This window comes from Amblyomma americanum, chromosome 7 (genome assembly GCF_052857255.1).
Source record: "Amblyomma americanum isolate KBUSLIRL-KWMA chromosome 7, ASM5285725v1, whole genome shotgun sequence".
NCBI classification, from domain to species: Eukaryota; Metazoa; Arthropoda; class Arachnida; order Ixodida; family Ixodidae; genus Amblyomma; species Amblyomma americanum.
The window spans coordinates 12,112,767-12,132,638 of record NC_135503.1 but is presented as its reverse complement, the minus strand read 5'-3'; the positions used below and the strand labels follow the sequence as shown (position 1 = coordinate 12,132,638).

The window sequence follows — 19,872 nt, the reverse complement described above, 5'->3', positions numbered from 1 at the left end:
AATGTCCGTTCTGGGTGGTCCTTTATTAATGCCTCATTGTCTGCTAAGCTAAGCCCTATTCTTTTTTGCTATATGCATGGACTCTTCCGTGGCGATTGTAACGGGCGACAGAATGAACCGCCGTCGCCGTAAGCAACGCGCGCCAGTACATCGTGCCCCGCATTAAGTAAGAGTCAAGATGCTATCGACATCAAATCAACGACGAATTGCGAAGCGCGTGGCCGAAGGTCCAGTTTACTACGTCTGCCTGTCGCCATCGGAGGTAGGCGTGTTCATCTGGTTTGGGATTGTTATGCTTGCTTTCTTTCAAACGTTTTCTCGCTTTCCCACTAGAGCGCCACATTCGTACTACTTTCCACCGATCTCAGTTTGCTCGGCGCGGTTTCGCTGGCGGCACTGGCTGTGGCCCGTCGGTGAAGCGAGCGCTCTTATCTCCCTGGCCAGCTGCTTTCATTTTGCTCCCATCATCGTCATGCCATGAGCGTCCGGTTGCGACGCAATCAGGGAACAAGACCGATCGGATTGAAGTCGGTGCCTTGCGCGACAGCTCCTGACTGGCTTGTTTCGGGTACACTGGAATACACTGGAATAGAGCAATCACGCCGCGTCAGCGGATGGCCTGAAAAGAGGGTGCCAAGAGTTTCTCTTGACAGCCACGGTGTGCACCAATGCGTCATTGCAAAGGAAACAGGTTGTCCAGTGTCTGCAGTTACCAGAATTTCGCAAACGTTCTGTTGCGCAGGGCGGCTCGGAAACTTGCCCCGTTGGCACAGACAGCGGGTTACCGGCAAGGATCAAGGGCTTGTTATTGTGGCCGTTGCAGCAGACACACCAGGCATTATGGCTCGTGAGGTGAAGGACATTTTTCAATTGTGTGTCAGCATGTCAACCATTAGACGTCTTCTACATGAGGCTTTTCTGCGAAGCTCTGTAGCGTCGCAGAAGCGAGCGGTCTCAGAAGCAAACAGAAAAGCAAGGCTTGTGTTCGCACGAAACGGTGCGTCATGGACTACGGCGAACTGGCGCTGCGTGATGTTCTCCAACGAGTGAACGTGCTCAATTCGTTGGGACCAGCCTCAGTGAATTTGGAGTGCCGACAACACCGGGCGTGCCTCTCCTGCCACGTGTGCATGTCGACCCTGCCATTATGAGGTAAGATTGCTTTAATCAAATCCCTGTCATATTCAGCTTTCTTAGGTCATGGAAACGGTCGACCTTTATTTGTTCACAGCGCAGCCAGACGTTGATAACATGCCGAGGATCGATTTAAAATTGAAGTGCTGCAGGTCAGGGAGCTAAGAGCGCTCGGTTAACAAATGCGGTTGCACGTGGCGCTCCAGTGGCAAAGCGAGAAGAGGAACAGTAATGAAAACAGGAGCAACAAAACTGTCGCAAACCGGATGAGCGCGCCTATCTCTGACGGCGACAGGCAGAAGGCGCAAAATGGACCTTTGGTCACGCGCTCCGCTGTTGGCATTTCATTTGATGCCGGTAGTACATCGACGTTGTTCCCGCCGAGAGGATAAAAAACAACCGTGGCGTTTGTTCGATATCCAGTGATTCCCATCAGCAAATGGGAAACGTTAGCACAGCGCCTCAGCTTTCAAAGAAAGCGTCGCCAGCGCTGTCGGATCTAAGTGCTAGATTCATCTGTCTAGTCCAGAGACAATCACAGAGCGAGTGTCACCGTCTACTTTACCCAAGCGGCTCTGAGGCGAGCAAACATGTCTGACAGCTTTGCGACAGCGGTAGAGAAGAGGTGGTATCTGCGAACGCTGCCCATTCCCAACCAAGAGGAATCCATTCATAGAAACAAGGTAGTAGTTCCTGTGCATACCAACAGAAAACACTGCCAGCATGCGGAAAATAATAAAAACAAAAGGTCATCTGTGCCTTGCTCTGGCCCTAACCTGTCTGTCATATGCCCAGAGCAGGAAAGAAATTTCGCCGTTTTTGTCCTATATACAGTTTAACCTTTGAGGTATCAGGAACCTTAATAGATTAAAAAAAAAACAAAAACCGATAGTGTCATTTTCATGCGAGAATGCCTACTCGCCTTTTACTTGCTGCGATGGCAGTAGCCCAATGGTAGTTTTGACAGATAAACGCTTAATTTGTTTTTTTTGTAAAGACCACCTGCTGTAGTCTGTGCGGAATTATTTAGCAGAAACTAGCAATGAAAGGAGCTGTGACGCCAAATGTGCTATATTTTGGATATAATACCACTAAATTAGAGCAAATGTTGCTTGCTATCGGAAAATAAAATTATTACGAAATGGGCACTAAATGTGTGAAGCAGCATTTCGCGCCACGCGAATTTAAACATTCCTGCATATTTATAGTTAGCAAGAGGAGATGTTCGTCTCGTTATGCTACCCAGTTTCACAGTCTTCATAATTCCTTCCACGGCTTGGTTGAGTTGGCCGTTCACTGAGAGTCGGCTGTCGCGCCTTTAATTCTCTCCTGACCTCCTTCTCATTCTTATCCTTGAGTTACTTCGCATTTCGAGGCCCCCTCTATAGAACGGGCTGGGCCAAACATTGCAGTCGCGAATGCACCACAACTACAGCACAACGCGGAGGTACAGCTACTTCTCGGAAACGAGCGACTCCCTGCCCAACACTGAGAGTTGTCTAGCCGACCCGCGCTCCAGACTGCAATGGAGGCGGCGGCACTCAGCCGGTATCACCCGAGAGGCACACCGCCGTGGGGTGCTCTCAAAGTAGGCCGCGCGGGACAAAGCAAACGGCGGCCGCCAGGCTTAGGACTTGGACAAACGTTTACCCAGTCGCGTCGGCTCCGACGGTCGGGGGGCGCTAACCTTTTGCGAACACAAACGAGGGGACCTGCACAACACCGCCGCAAACGCTGTTGTCTCGGCGCCGTTTGCGAGAGCAATCTAGTTTCGTACATCGTGTTTGAGTCAGGATTTTTCCAGCTGATTTCATGAGGGGTCTGAAACTGAATTGAATTCGACGCGTGCTTCTCTAGCGCTTAAAGGCGGGAGTATATAAAAAAATAAGGCTCCTATTGGCCATTGTTTAGTCCCCGCGCACGCGCTGTGCTTTTTCTGGGCCCTAGGCAACGAAAGAACGATATTCTTGCGAAGGAATATTTTTTCATTGCGAGGGTTTTCTTTACAGCTTGCAACTCTTGTAAGCGTCTCTCGCGGGAAGAAAATATCCTTGGCTTGATCTTGCCTGATGCGAATACTTGCATGGTGATGCGAATACTGACGATGCAATAATTCTTATACGCAAAATGCCTTATACGCAAAAACCCAACCAGACAGGCAAATCTGTCAAAATGTTTAGTTTTCAAAATGCCTTTTAGCCTTCTTAAACGATGTATTTCGTGTGTTTGTAAAATACGTGGCCGCTTACCGCTCTACGACCACAAAATAAATGAATTCGCATGTCGCGAACACAGTTTGATCAAGCTCATCTGTAAGACACCACAGCTGGTGCAAGTCAGGGGAATGGCGGCTCGGAATTGAAGCAGTAACTAAAATGTGAGTTCTGAGGGGCTGAAATCATGTGGCTAAAGATGAGCGAGTGCTTTAAAAAGCATTTAAGTCTGATATATACATATGTACTTTTCATTTTTTTTTGCCAGCAAGCGCCAAAAACGTCTGAAGAAAACGAGTCCGATTTCACTCTGTTCTTAAACTCACTCACTCACTCTAAATCAATCAATCAATCAATCAATCAATCAATCAATCAATCAATCAATCAATCAATCAATCAATCAATCAATCAATCAATCAATCAATCAATCAATCAATCAGTCCGTGCATAACACTGGTCACATATGCACGACATAGTCTTCGAAGTGAGAAGGCACCGGCTAATTTTCCCTCGGCTGTTAGCAACCATAGCCTACGGCGTTCATCGACAACGGCAACAGCTACGAAAAGTTCTGGCACCCAATTAATTTATCACGCGGGCAATTGTCGAGCTCTCACGCGAACAGTCCAAAACGGCGCCGACACGGCGCTCCTGAAAGAGTGATGACGTTGCGGACAATGACGGCCGCGTGCTCTGGCGTGCGCGGCGGGCACGATGAGCCGTGACGAGGGCCGCATCAGGACGCGATAAATAATGCCTTCGCGGTACGCTGCGCGCGTGTAGCAATCGCCCCCGAAGGCTACAGAAGCCCGCCGGCCAGAGACAGTCGGCAGAGGAGAGGTCCTTCCCTCGCGTCACGCTTCCTACACGATAAAGGTAAAGGACAGACGTCGGGGAGCTGCAGCGAACAGTTGCGCAAGAATATGATTAACAACGAATAGGCTGCCCGGCCGTTGACGTGCAACGGGGCTTCCCTCCACCGACTCTCCGTCAGCCGGTGAAGAGGCGATGTGGACGTTCGGCCTCCATATATGTCCCTCAGGGACAGTCCACCAACCATGGGATGCATTCAAGAAGACAACGCCCAGTAGCCTGCACGCGTGTGGGAATAGAGCTCAAACTAACACAGCGAGACAGTGGCACTGAGGAGTAGCCGAGAACTTTTCCAGGGATTCGCCTTCCGAATGCGGAATAAATGACTCAGGGAGGAGGCCGTTCGTGGGCAATTTTTGCGCAAGCGAGGGTGATGCGTGCCTCACGTCGCCTCGCAGCATTATCAACTTCCTTCCGCGGGCGCATCGCATGCAGCTAACTGTTCAACTGCGCTACGTTATCCCGCCAAACCAAGCGCAAGTGTACAAGTTCGTTTTAACGAAAGCGTAGATGGCTTCGAGTGCGCCTTCTCTTTTAATAAAAAAAATGTTTGTTCTGTGTGCATCACTGGTGTTTCACGGAAAAAAAAAATACTCGCAGTTGAAATGCATCAGAAAGGCCAGTGCATTTTTTTTAAACGAGGCTAAATAAAAAGCAGATGCAGATTCATCCGCCTGCCGCGTAGCGCGTGGTGCATTCATGACTCAACCGAATGATCATAAATCATTTTTTAAACAAATAGGGTCAGGTATACCAGGCATACTTGCGGAAAGATGGTTCCAACCTTTGCAAGTTGTTTGGAAAAATGGCTGCCAGTACATATTTCATAGCTGTACGAGCCGTTCTGAGAACAAACTTGCGCGTCTTTGTTAGAAGCGTGTTTGCTATTCATAGGTGTCATCATGCAGCAATGAAAGAACAATGCACAACGATATTCACACATCGCGATATTCAAACCGTAGTGAGAGCTATCGCGCGGGCTCCATAGGCATCACGCTTTAAGGAATTCCAAGCTGTGCTTTGTGCCACGACAACAGGAGTTGTGATCATCGCTGCCTGTATTATGGCTGGGAATTACTTAGCGAATTAACGTAGTGCTGACAGGAACCTTCTACGAGTGAATACATTACGAACATCCCGGATTAGGTTTGGCGATGCTGTATTGCGCGGTAGGCGTAGTGATGTGGATGCAATTTTCGATGCATGCTGGTGCGGAATGTGCTTTTTCTTTCAGCTCTAAGATCACCGACTACCCTGGAATGCTTGCACACTGCGTCGTGCCATATGCGGGCACTCACGGCGAGTTTAGGACCCGTATGATTACCAGTCTCCCCTGAGCTGCGCTGGTTTTTTTTTTCAACGAGATTATTATCGGATGTTCACGAGAAACGAAGGTTAAGCTAACTGACGCAGAACTTTATTATATAAACTTATACAAAGTAGCTGCAGCGCATGCAGCCTTTTTTTTCTATTAACGCCAAGGGAACACATACCTTATGGTAATCTACTTAATTAGGAGGTGCCTGAGCTGTCGCAATGGCCCCGCAAAGTAAATATCCCTTATTGAACGCTCTCCCTGGATAGAACATAACTGAAGAGCCCACTTTCACTTAATAATCTAGTAAGCGGTGAATACATATTAATTTCAGGGATTAGTGGAAATTAATGAGAGGGTACTTTGACCTGCCGGTGATGTAACTTGGATGAGGATGACAATGGTGATGATCACTGAGGAGGCAGTGAGTAACATACGCGATATTAAGAACAATGACAGAACCACTGATTGTCGGGACAATACGTGAGTTTGCGTAAATAGCCACTCAGTTGACGAATGTTTCCCTACCGTGCGCATTGCTTTATCGTCGAATGACGTCTTACGCTCAGAGAGGAGAATTTTAACCGACCTGAAGGTTTACCACCTCAAACTACACATAGATTTGTGAGACGATGTCGTCTGAAGATGACCCACGTGTACAAATTGAACTGTGATGATCGCCTTTCAGCACGAGTTCATTGTGCCCACAGTCAGAGAGAGAGAGAGATTAAAAGGCAGAGAGAAAGAACGAAGATGCGGAAAGATGTGAGACGTTCTGTTGATGTTCTTACCTCCCCAGAAAAAGATGTCCTTCGATCAAAACTGGCTTATTTTGCCGATGCTTCGAATCGCGGTAAACATACGGCAGCGACAGTGAATACGGCACCGTATAAAATGTAAAAAAAAGCACTCCGCGAAATGATTCAGGTCTGTCAGCACAAACAGCAAAAGAGGAGAGCACTGAGCTCGTCAAGTGCACGAAAAAGAATCACGAGTCAAAGCTCGTCAAGACGAGAAGAAATGCCCGTGCACAAACTCGGACAACGATGTTGACAAAGGAAACCGTAGAAGTGAAGATAGATTACAAACAGGAGCAGCGGCGACGTGGATGGGGCTTCGCGCTGACCGATTTTCGCACTTGACGCGGACACCCCGCGGCTTCGGTTCCGCAAAAGAAACAAACCCCTTGCTTTCGCTCGGAATCCAAAAACAATGCGGCGAAAGCGTCCTCCTGTCGTGCTCGATTTCGCTTTCGAACATTTACTTCCTGTTTCGTTGTTCTACTGAACTTTCAATTTTCATCACCTCCTTTCCAATCTACTTCCCGAGTTCGGCTGTTTTTTTTCTTTCCCCTCTTTTTTAAGAACCTGGAACGTCTTTCCGAAATGTGCGCAACTAAATGCTTCGTTTTGTTCTTGCGGCGCCTTTCGCGCTACCGGAACGGTACAGCTTTTCATTCTACCAGCCGTCAGACCTAGTTTCCTGGACGTCGATGCTGCCGTCGTCGAAGGACATTTTTCAGGGCATCTCTCTTTCGTTTTCGGTGCTTACTTTACACCCTTTCGTGCACGTCCAGGTTTTCCTTCGGGGCGTTTAGCGCTTGCCAGGTTTTCCATCTTTCTCGTCTATTGTGTTTCCTCGGTCGGCCCGGCAGCCTGACCCGACTGTCGGCCACTTTTCGTTCGTCACTCGTTTCCACCGCTACCTCGCCGGCCAACATCAACAAGTTCAAGAAAGGACCGGTTCGCTACAATCTTTTGTCGACACATCTCCAGGTCGGCAGCGTGCGGAGGCCTCCTTTGACGGCGGCACGGGTATACGCAGTTGTCACGACAGATGAAGAACTCAGTGACAAGAAAAAAAATGTCTGCTTGGCAGGGCAAGAGAAAAGAAGACTCCTGCATTGATAGATTTCCCGGTCTTTCATCTGGAACGTGGGGCTTGATTTAAAAAGAGAACATACACACAAACAATAAATGACGCCTAAGGAGAGCGCCGGGCGCTTGACAGCGTGGCATCATAAGTCTCGCAAAAATAAAAACAAACAAGCGTGTTTCTTGACTTGGTTATTCGCGTTTTCAGTTATCACTTCGCTCTATTTCATGTCAGCTTACGGGTTTTCATTAGCGACTGCTGGGACGTTCTCGGTTCGCTGTAATAGATTTCGCGGCAGGACAGCATAACGCAGGTAGTTATGAAATTTAGGTTTTATATTATTTCTGTTGTGACCGCACCTTTTGTTTTCTCTCTTTTTCTGAACAAGTCAGGCGTTTTCATTTTTACACGAGCAGTGACAAAAACACGAAAGAAAGCACAGATTACATTTGAAGCTTTTAAATTCACCACAATGAATTTACTACACACGCACGCACGCCCCCCCCCCCCCCCACACACACACACGCATGCACACGCACGCACACGCACGCACACGCACGTGCACGCACGCACATGCACACACGCACACACGCGCAAACTTCGCATCAAATGCGGGCAGGCATGCCGCCACGCAAACTCCAACACAAATGGTAGTGATGAGGCAGCTCGGCAACGCTACTGCCCTGCTGACTCGCATCAGAAAGATAAAAAGCGAGGCGAAGATCTCCGGAGACAAATAACGCACTGGGGTACGGGCGCCAATGCTGCTTTCTGTACTAGATTGCAGTAGGGAGGCCGGGTCGGAGAGGCGACCGGTCGAAACCTTCCAGCTCTCCAAGCTGCTATTTTCGGAGACAATTTTCTGCCGCGGGGGACAAAGCGAGTCGGGCAGTTTTCGTGAATGCTTTCTCGCGAAGCAGAGGTGCGCACCCAAGGAAGCACTGCATCACAAGCACATCGCGCTCGACACATCTGGCATCCCAGCAGTGCGCGCAAGGGATGCAGTAGATAGGCGTTGAGAGCTTTGACGCAACCGACCAGCTATCTTTTCGCTTCTGCATGCGCAGCAATCTCGCAGATTCTGCCCATACAGTCCTCATTTTTATTGTCTGCTATAGCGCTTCCACCAGCAGCCATACTCCACGCCTCTTTTCAGCAAAAAAAGAGTGTCCGTTTACTCTGTACCGCTATCTGTTTGAGTGACCAACGCCCTTGATGCGTCAATTGCTCATGCGAGGATCGGATACCTTGATAATATGGAGCCGGCTAACACAGCACATTGTTTAAAAATACAACCACCATTTCATAGTGGAAAGCTAAACGTCGTACTAAAGAAGTATTGAATACGTCATACGTCCAGTGCACGCAAGTCATGCTAGCCAGTCTAATCGTCGTTCTCACTGCCGAAATTTTATACTTGAACCCACATTGTGCCCTCTTTAAGTAGCATGTGCTGCCTTCAGCACATGCTCTGGATAGTAGAATTGCATTCAATGAGCCTAAAACTGAATTCATGACTTGAAACCATTGGATAGTTGCAGTGTTGTTGTTTCCTTTATCATATCATGATCAGTGACACATCGCTTTTGGGAGAGACTGTGAAAGAGCCATGCAAAACTAAGCTATACAAGAACTTCGTGTTTAACCTTCGTCATTTCAGAAATTAGTGCGGAGATGACCCTCCGAATACAAAGTAGAGGATTCGGCACCATACAAATTTACAATTGAAGGGATTTAAATATGCTTTGGTAAATCAGCCGTGAGGGTACAATAACGCCGAAGAAAGACATAATCGTGGAACGTTATAATGGTAAAAATTAAAATTGGCTTTTGGAGAAAAGAAATAACGCAGTAACTGTCACACATACCTCGGTGGACACCCGAACCGCGCCGTAAGGAAAGGGATAAAGGAGGGAATGAACAAAGAAAGGAAGAAAGACGTGCCGTAGCGGAGGGCTCCGGAATAATTTCGACCACCTGGGATCTTTAACGCGCACTGATATAGCACAGCACACGGGCGTATTTCGTGTTAATGTTTTGGTATAATGATTCAATGCTTCGTTCACGGTCACTAGACCGTCGGCAGCTGTTGTCTCGATAGTGTCGCATGACTATCAGTGAAGTGGATTCCAGGAATGCGGTGTGGAATCCTCGTCGAATGGCACAGCTTCCCTCACACGGTAGGGTAGAACAGCTGAACCCATGCGTGGAGCACCGTTACCGCGCCTGGACGGGTTTGTATACCCTGTCCACGGGAAAGCTCGCGCGTGTTTACGAAGTCCCAGTGGCCGCTGCAGCTGACGGAGGCAGCACTGGCGATCGCGGGCTTAATTAAGGGCCTTCCGCTAATAACCCCACACGCTTCGGGAGCTGGATCGTGGTCATCGAAATCCGCTGGCAAAATTAGCCGCGTTTGCGTCATTACTCGGAGCGAAATAACGGGGCCTGTTCTGCTTCCTGCTACTTATTTTGGAGTGGGAATTCTATATCTTTGGCGCTCAGACTTTACGGTGCACGTTCTCCAACCAACATGATAAGGCATGTTCCCTGTTAGCATCGTGCCCTTGTCGTTATAAAATTTCGCACTCAACATTGATCGGTTCTCATCATGCTTTAGCTGTGGCCTGTACAACGGCACAGACACTGCGTGACTAAATGTATAGATTCGAAGATGTCTTTGTCATCAGTAGTATTCTACGTTTACCAGCGAGTGGGACATCCAGAGGAAATTGAGCTGTGAGATATAGTGCCCAGAATATATTCTAGGCCCTATATGTGAGATTATGCTGGCTCGATGCTCGCGGAAACCAACTGTTTTGGAACCATTCCGGATTTAAACCTAAACGAAGCAAATTATGTGTGTATAGTTTTCACAAATCTTAAGCAATCGCTTTTGAGGCATTATATCTTCTTTATTGCCGTAAAAAAATATGTCAAGTAAAAAAATTAACAATGCACAAAACTGGAAACAAAGCTTCATGGGCCGCCCAAATGACTTCGAATTACTTCTTCGAATGACTCGCTCGTTCCTTAGCAGCCAACGAAAAAGAGCGAGTTGGAGACGCGCATTCACGTATAAACGACACACACAACGACAAGAGGTCACATTCGTGGATGCAATGTGCAAACCCTTCATTGCTCACACATGGGAGCCAGAATACACGCTGTTTGCATTGTTGCACTGACGTCCACAACGGACACGCTAGAGCCTGCAATTTCCTGGTCGCATGTTTGTACATCAGTCTAGAAGGAATTTTTTCAAAGGTCAACACAAGGCCTGCTTTAGGAGGCATAGAAATTAGAAGAACTAAACGCAATGTGACGAATCATGTGGAATGCGTGGTAAACCTGAAGAGACAATTGGTTGCAATGCCTGTATAGTCAGCTCCTTTAAGGCCTTGAGGATTAGGAATAGCTTAGTTGACATGAATGTGTTCATGACAGAGGCCAGTAAAATACGGTTGGAGGACTGGTGTCTTAAAAGCAGGCAAGCGACCTAAGGACATTCTAGGGTGTCAAATTTGGTATAGCTTAAAGTATATTGGAATTTATGTTTACAAGATAGCACTTGGTAAGGTTAAAACTATGTCAAATAAGAGGCAAATACGACTGAGCCTGACAGCACCCGCCACCATGCCGTCTCGAAGGGGACGCTCTAACCAACCATCAATCTCGGGGCACAATCAATCAATCAATCAATCAATCAATCAATCAATCAATCAATCAATCAATCAATCAATCAATCAATCAATCAATCAATCAATCAATCAATCAATCAAGTGGCTCAGTGCTTATGGCCGTCAGCTGCTGACCCGAACGACGCGGTATCGATCCCGGCCGCAGCGGTCGTATTTCGATGGAAATTAAATTCTAGAGGCCCGTGTACTGTGCGATTTCAGTGAACGTTAAAGACCCCAAGGTGGTCGAAATTTCCGGAGCCCTTCACTTCGGTGTCCCTCATAGCCTGCTTTGGGGCTTTAAAACTTCATCAATAAATAAATAAATAAATAAATAAATAAATAACTAAATAAATAAATAAATAAATAAATAAATAAATAAATACGAATGCATTATTGAAGAGCGACGAGCTTTTAAGACTTCAGTAGCTTTCCAAGGAGTTTATGTAGTGCAGCGTCGCCTTCAGTCACTGCGGCCCTACGCGATCGAATCCGCAGAGACGTCCCTTTCCCTCTCCCGTTTCACTCGCCACTCTTGCAGGCGCCATATTGCCTGAAGAGGCTGACAGCTGCTTCCCAGCTGTGACATTCCACACTTCCTGGAACAAGGCCGACGCGATGCTTCTCTCCTTGTTTTGCGCCGAATTTTCGAATGCCCGGAGGCTTTTCCGCTTTTGAGGGGCCTTTCAAAAGTTCAGATGAAAATACTGCCGAAGTTCGCGCAAGCGCGCTGGCAGTGCTCATCTCTCGTACATGTCGCAGGCGCTGCCGCTTCATTGAACTCTGTCATCGGAGGCGAGTGGTCCGCGCATGTCCGGATGATTTTCCGCGGAGAAAAAAAAATTAGAAGGAAAATTAAAGTTTCTGGCTCAGGCGCGTTCCTGACAAGGAACACAATAATGAAGGGAAACGCTTCCCCAAAAACTACGCGTCTCGAACACGCTCGCTACGCCCAACTAGCAGCCGCGCGATCAATCTTCGTCACAGATTTCTCGAGCACGAAAGCTTTCCAGCTTCAGTTTGCTAAGCGAAGATGGGCGTCGCAGCTCCAAAAACTTGGCGGTCAAGCAGTGTTGCCGGAGGCGGGCCGCATTTAGACTTCAATCTCAATCCCAACGTATAAGCTTTCCTTATCTTTTATCATTTCCACGCAGAGCCCACTTCCGCTTCAAGTCGAAGTTTTGCTCTGCCATCTATCTGCTCAGGCTACTTCTCGTGTATGGAAAAGGCATGAGACGCGCGCTGTCAAAGATTGCGGCCCGGAATGCTTAGCGTTCCACTCCCGTCGACTTAGAAGAGAGTACTCAAAAGATCGAAACTTTTTTGAGATCCGTCTCGTTGAAAATACGCCACGGAAACGAATTATGTAAGAATCCAGTTTCTTTCGAATAGGAGACTTAACATGGAACTTTGGTTCGGAGCGGTGCGGTGCGAAAATGGAGAATGGGATTTAGATGCGTATGTAGGCCTCGAAACTGCAAAAAAAGAAAGGAATTCACGTAAAAATAAATGGGTGATTGAAGAGAAGTGTTTATTTAAGGCGTAATATTGCGTCGTGTATTTTCGAGCTCCAAGACGAAACTTAATCTGAAGCTGCATCTAAAGACTTTTAAAAACAGTAGGATTCACATTCTGGGGAACTACGGCTGCTGAAAACGTGGTGATTTATGTTTGCTGCCTGTGGATGACGTCTGATGAAAACTCAAACGAAAGCGAAATGCGCTTGAGCATAATGAAGGATTCAGTGCTCTACAAAAATAAATTAAGTGGCGAACTAAATCATCTGTGAGAAACGAGGCGCTGAACGCGCAACAGGTGATCACTTACCGTAAGAACACAACAGTTAGGTACGTGTTCATCTGTTTTCTCTCAATTTTAGTTCCGTAACTAACTTTTCACTGCCTGCTATTCTGCTCTGTAGATTGAATGGAGGTGCCATTAAGAAACGTAAGTATGGAAGGATTGAAAAGCCAATGCAGACCGATTCTTCATTAAAAGACAAGCCCCGACAAAAGTGCCTCGGTTGGTCGAAAGGTGACAAAATGATTACAACAATGTACAAAATGAAACAAAAACGAAAAAAAGCAACGAATGATCTACACACAGGGAGCGTCTATATAATCACTAAGACCTGTAGCCAAAAGCAGAGATACTACACGAGCATTATCGAAATCACTCACACGCAAAAAGACGAACAGCTCTCCTGTCTTGTTCGTTCGCTCTACTTGCTCTAAGAGCGGCGCCAGCACTGGTTCCTCGCTAGTACAGTACGCCCCCAACTGGCACTCTTTGCACCGGTGCGCGTTAACGCGGAAAGCGGCATTTCGAGATAACGACCTAGCCGGGTTCTGGCTGCCATTAGCGCTCGCCCAATGAGTGTGCGACACAGTGTCCATCTCGCTCACTAAGAAGCAAACGGATGGATATAAACAAGCAAGATATAAAATAATATAAACAACTGATGCGATAAAATGGGAGAAGAGGAGTACGTTGTGGGCAAGGCAACACGATTGAAGAATAAGAGAGAGAGATAGCAGCAGAGAGAGGGGGTACACTCATGTCGTCCCACACCGAACGAAGCGGTCTTAGGAAAAGAGAGAGGAAGGCGAAGGAGTGACAAAGCTGCCTCGTCCGACATTACGACTCTCGATTCTGTTCTGTTTTCTCTCTTCCCTGTCTTCGGTCACCACCGCACCACCTCCGACGCGGTCGTCGTCGTCTTGGCACGCAGGCGAGGGGAAACGAAACGGGGCACCGACCGCCCACCAGGGGGAAGCGGCGGCGCTGTCAACTGCAGAGCGCAATTAGGGTCACTCGTCTATCCCTTAATTGCGAGACACTGGAGGACGGACGGAGCGGCGGTCCTCCTTGCTTTCTTCGCGCGCAATTAGGCGGCGCAAGGAAGAAGAGCCGGGCGGAGAGGAGGGACGAGCGCGGGAAAGGCGAAACCCGTCTCGCAACAACCGAGCCTATCTTTTACGCGTCCGGTGCTGGGATCGTGTGTGCGCCCCTTCCGATTCGTCGGCCGCTTCTTCCTTCCAATTACACGTGCGCCTTTTTTTGTTTTTGTGCTCCTTTTGCTTTCGTAGGGGTTGGAAACAAAGGAGATGTTGTGTAAGGCGGTGCTGAGGATGCGATCTGTCACTAGGTGTGATTCGAAAGCAGCCGACTACCTCTGATGGAGGCTGGAGAAATAGGGCTTGCGAGCAAAACTGAGGGCTTTCGACTGGGTATATGAATAGGAAGGTGTAGGGTAACACAAAGAGATAGGAAGACAGCAGTGTAGTTTAGGAAAGAAACTGGCGTTGTTAATAACTTAGCGGAAATAAAAAAAAATTGCAGGGTACACTCAAGCTCCGCCTTGAGGGTATGATGAGATAGCGTAATTGGTTAATTCCCATATATGCAGCAAGAAGGCCATTCTCTGCATTCATAGATCCCTACATTCGATTCCCTATCTAGACCAACTTGATACTTTTTTATTTATTAATCCTTCCGGGATTTCTCGCTCACGGCCAAAGCCTTCGACGCCACGCGAGCCTGATGCTGCTGATGCAACGTATGGTGAAACGGACTCGCGGAGCGGCAAGCCGCGCAGAAGCGCTCCCAGGCGCCTTGCCGAAACGCGCGGGACTCAAGTTGCAGTGGTAGTTCGTCGGCACATCGTTCTCGACAAACCCGATGCCACGAACGCCAGCATAGCTTCCGCGCCGAACGAACATGCAGCAAGCCGCAAGCCTCGTGGTGAATGCACTTTGGATGTGCGCTGCGTTGTTCGCCGCTCACCGCGCGATTCCTGCCTGCCCGCACGACCCCACTGCGCCCGAACGAGACGAGCGGGAGGCGCTGCCGTCGTGCGCTATCTGTTGGGGCATTGGCGTAAATTGCGAGGAAGGTGAAGTGGTTTTAATGGGCGCCGCCTGATGGCGCTACGTGCGCGCCAAGTGAAGAGGAGAAGTAGCGGAAACGTACTCGCTTAATTGCGACTTCTGTAATTTTTATGCTCATAATTATTAATATAAACCACAGTACATGTCTCTGAAGCACCCTTCTAAGACAACGCCGTATTCACTAGTCGGGTCTGTTCATTCCAGGCCACCTAGCTGGCGTGGCGGATTGGTTAGCGTACTCGTTTCGCACTCCGGAGGCCTTGCTTCGATTCCACAGCTCGAACAATTTCCTACTCGGTTTTATTTATTAATGCTTCTGGGATTTCTCGATAACGACCAACGCCTCCAACGCCAACGAAGATACTGGCTTTTCTGCGACACGGGGTCCTTAACGCTTTCGCGTTAAAACAGACCGACTTGGATGGAAAACGCAAGCGCGGTTCGTAGATGATCGATAGTCTATTAGTATAGCAACGTGGATTGCAAGAAGAGGAACACGTAGCCAGAGGCGGCATGAGAGCAGTGTAGAAAGAGGAAGTTCAAAAGTTTGCAGGGACAGCGTTGCTGATGTTGGACAAGGTTAGCTAGAGACGAATGGAGAGGCCTTTGTTAACAGTTGGCGGGATGATGGTGATATTATTGATAATAATAAAGAAAAGATTGTATGGAGTAAATAGCGGAAAAGCGTAAGCAGTAATCGATAAAGAGAGAGAGAGAAATTCGTTCATCTATTATCGAACTGCACTGAGCTCCACCAAGTTCTTGAACTGAGTGCGCCGTAAGCACCGTGATTTTAATAGGCCTTCTATATTTTTCTGTTTGCTATCTGTTTTTCTGCAGCAAAATATTTATGATGTGTTGTTCCGGCTTTAACATTGCTAACTTCGTGCCTGCGGCATTTTTCGTCCGCACTGCCGCGTAGAGACAATTTCATCTCCAAGTTTCATTTCACCTCGAACCTAATAGCGTTCCTGCAGCCCGTAGAGACAAATCCTATAGGTTGTCCAATAATCCCTCTATTACTATGGCTCTCACGTCGGCTCTTTTATTAGTCCGTGCCTCTACCAGCTAGACACTGGAGGCGCGGTGACCCTAGCTCCCCTTTGCTTTTCTTCCCCCTCCCCGACAGCCGCCGACAGCGAGACAAAAGAGGCAATTGTACGCGGCCATATTTCAGGAATCTAAACGGCTCTCCTCTCTGCACCCGTCAAGCGCAAGGCTAGTATAAGCGCCGGGAACCAATCCCACCCGAACGCGCCTCACCCCCGCTAGGAAGCGTGCCGCTTTCATTTCCGATTTGCCCGAGAGAGGGCGCGAGTAGGAGGGGAGTCGAGGAAAACAATCGCAACCGAAGTCGGGCCATCGGATGCGACAGCGACGACGACGAGTGGTGGGGCCGCTAAACCGAATGATAGCCGCCTATATAAGAGCCCCGCGTAATCGTTTCCCCCTGTAGTATAGATACGTACGCACGCAAACAAGAACGCCCGCCGTTGTTCTTCGTCCCATGCATCCCTTCCCTCCCCTTATACTTCCCTAAGGCGTGCACCCCCCCCCCCCCCCCCCCCCCCCCCCCCCCCGGAGGAGCGGACGACGAGCTTTCCTCCAAACGAGATTAAACACGGCCCAGCGATCGGGAGGCGGGTCCTGACGCTATATAGGAGGCGCGCGGGGCGCTCGCGCGCGTCTAAGGTCCCACGGCGGCGCTGCTGCAACGGGTTCCAGCCAACGCCAAGCCCTCTGGAACGAGGCAATCGTGCGAGAAGGTCTTCTTCGGCTGTGTACCCCTTTTCCTTTGGAACCTTTTAGTTGGCGCCGTTATTTGCTTGCGCCTCTTTTTGTCTTTTAACCGGGGTTCGTCTTGCGTTCAACTTCCCTCCTCCCCTATTGTGTTGTTTCCCTTCCCGTCGTTCTCGAGCCCCTTTTCGGGATGTCCGTCGGGGTGCTGCGGGGTAGAAAAGAACGGCTGGACTCTGAGGGACCTGGAATAGGAAGTGACAGTCGGCGGCATTGCGAAAGCGCGGGAGAACGGGTTCTTCGGGGGCGACGTCAGAACCGCGACGCCGCCGATATACCTCGGGGGCACCAATAGACCAGCGTTGTTTTTTTTCCCCAGGCGTCTGCGTCGCCTTCTATTTCTTCAGCCCGCGCTGTAACCCGGTGGAACAGAAATGCCGACGATGTTCGACTCCTCTTCTGAGGCGCTAATAACTGAGAAACGTTCTGTCTGCAACAGGTCTGCGCCCGTCTGGCGTCTGCCCCTCTTCCGATCATATTTTTGAATATAGGCGCTCGTCCAGGAAGTCTGCATTGCGTTTGGTGGGAACAAAGATGCCGCTAAGTGGCCTCGGTGTCCCTTTGAGAAAGCGATGAAGCTAGCCGTTGAAATGCATAGAAGCACGGTAATGCTTTTGGCTTCTCGATGAGATGAAGGAAGCTGACGCTGGAGTTGTGAACGTCGGTCGCAGTGCCACACGCACAGCCTAGTGAGCGGCACAGGAAACATGGATCACGAAGCACAACGCTTGCACGACGCGAGACGTCTATATGGGCACCAACACGATGGGAAAGTAATAAGCATGCCGGAAATGCACTTGCCGGGTACGCGCATGAGTCTGACCAACACGACCGATTGCAGCAGCTCTTCTGTCTTATTAGAAGAGAGAAGCCTGACGACGTGCCTTTCATTGGAATGATTGTTCACTCAACCACGCTGCAAAACCTTGAATAAAAAAGAATACTGCCGAACATCCACGACCGATAGTTTCGATACATGCATGGAATACACTAAATATGCTGCCTGTCTCGTCTTCCGCACCATGAACAAGAAACCAGTTGCGAGTTCGAAACCTCTTGACCACCTAATGATTTACCCGGCAGATTACGGTAGAGCATTTGAATGCTTTTCTCCTGGTCGCGCAATCGAATTCCGGCCGTGGCGGGTGCATATGGATGGAGATAAAATGGAGAAGATCCCCGTATGTTGCGCGGTGTGCGACGTTCGTTAGGAAATTGCTGCTTGTAGAAATTAAATCCCCAGCCCTTCACTACGGCATCTCTCATAGGCCATGCATAGCTTGGGGACGGTTCATCTCGCATGCCCAAAAACTACTCAGTATTATATAGGCTGGGAAACAAATGTGCCAATACTACTCAGTATTATATTGGCTGGGAAACGAATGGGCCTGTGCACACGGCACATACGCCCAGCCATATGCACTGATCGGTTATCCCAGCAAATTCATTGTGGTTTGATAGCGCGCAAACTTAGTTCACGCCTAGCACGACGATAAACAAAATACACACAAAATATTCTTCCTTATCGTCAGGACAGCAACACGTCGCCTGCCGCATGCTAGGCAGGACACATGCATTAGAAGGTGCCAAGAATCACAACTCCCTCCCCCCCCCCTCCTTCCTCCTTTAATGCGGTTTCTTTCTGCCACAGGGTTAATAAAAATGATGAATAGTTTCTGAAAAGTTTGCTCCTCTTTGTGCTCCGTGCAACATCCAATAACGTTAAGAGTCGGTCCAACTTTCCTCCTCTTAAGCCGGGTCAGCAGGAAGTGACACTTCTAACACGAGCGCAGGAAAGCTAGTGCAAAAGCTAGCGCGGACCACAAACCAGCGACGGTGTATTTTATATCGTTAAATGCAGACGAGTCGCACGTCGCCTTCATGCGAAAGCAGGACGATGCCAGAACACAAGCCGCAGCTTTGGAATATGTGAGACGGGGCAGTTCATCTTCAGGTTTAGTTTCCCGAGGGAATGAAGCCGCCTTTCGAGAACATCAAAAACGCGGTTGCCTTTGAGGCTGCGCAAAAAAAAAAAAAAACGTTTAAAAGGAAAGTTGAAGCACTGGCGCACTGCCTAATTATACGCACCCCGTGCCGCTCTTAAAATGAACGTAATTAACCCCGAGGCACCCTGAAGGGGGTCGAGAGATGCGTAACAATGAAGACGTGCCCTGTGCGTGCAGAGCACGGTAAGGGGGAGATGAGGGGGGGAGCTGGATGGGGAGGGTGGAATGGCAGGAGTGGGGTGGAGCTGTCTTTCAGAGGCAGTCGGCACTCTTGCTTTCTTCCATTGTTGTCGCTACCAGTCCAGCTTTTTGTTTGTCCGGCCGCCTTGATCGTTTGCGTTTCAAAAGTGCGGTCCACGAATCACGGGCAACAAAACTAGATGCTTAAGTGTCTAGCTACAAGAGGGAGGGAGTTCGAGGGAAGAACGTTATTGGTCATCTTCACGGCCTACAGAGGCGCCTCAAGGTACAATATGGCGTCGCTACGGAAGGATGCTATTGGGGACAGCTTATGAAGAATTTCGCGAAAAGGGACGTACACCTTATAAGTGTCAATACGCATTATTAGGGCTAGAAAAACTATAAAAGTTCGCCCAAGAAGCACTGACAGACGAAGTATTGTAATGTTACGTGTGATAGAGTGTGAGTAAACTGTTGTCGCTCTTTGGTCAGGGATTTAATCAAATAGTATCTGTCACTTTATTAGAATAAATCCTATAATAGTTAAAGTAAGCGGTCCCATGGGGGCATTTAGGGGCTTTTCTAATGCAACACCACAGTCTGATGTTATCCTGCAGATAACGCAAATCATACAGCGGTACGTATCTACCAGAGGCCAGAGACGAAAATGATTAGATGCGCAAACTTGAGCAGATTTCGGGAGACGCTTTTGACGCATTAAGCAAAAGGTTGCTTCAAGTCGCGGCTTCCTCCACGGCTTCCACCGGCTTCGTCTTTTACCGAAAAATCAGGGCAAGAGATCTTCTACAAGAGCCCCCAAAAGAGGCGCTGAAAGGCTCCGCATCTTCTTTCTGAGACAGCCGTGAGCGCTGTTACATGTTGTCCTCCACTTGCGGCTTGCAAACCGAACAC

At 48.7% G+C, this 19,872-nt stretch overlaps 1 protein-coding gene across 1 annotated transcript in view; it reads right to left on the bottom strand.

Moving 5' to 3' along the window:
• The window catches only part of LOC144098490 (suppressor of lurcher protein 1-like), a 299,737-nt gene that overhangs the window by 50,496 nt on the left and 229,369 nt on the right, over window positions 1-19,872 (bottom strand). The window lies entirely within an intron of this gene.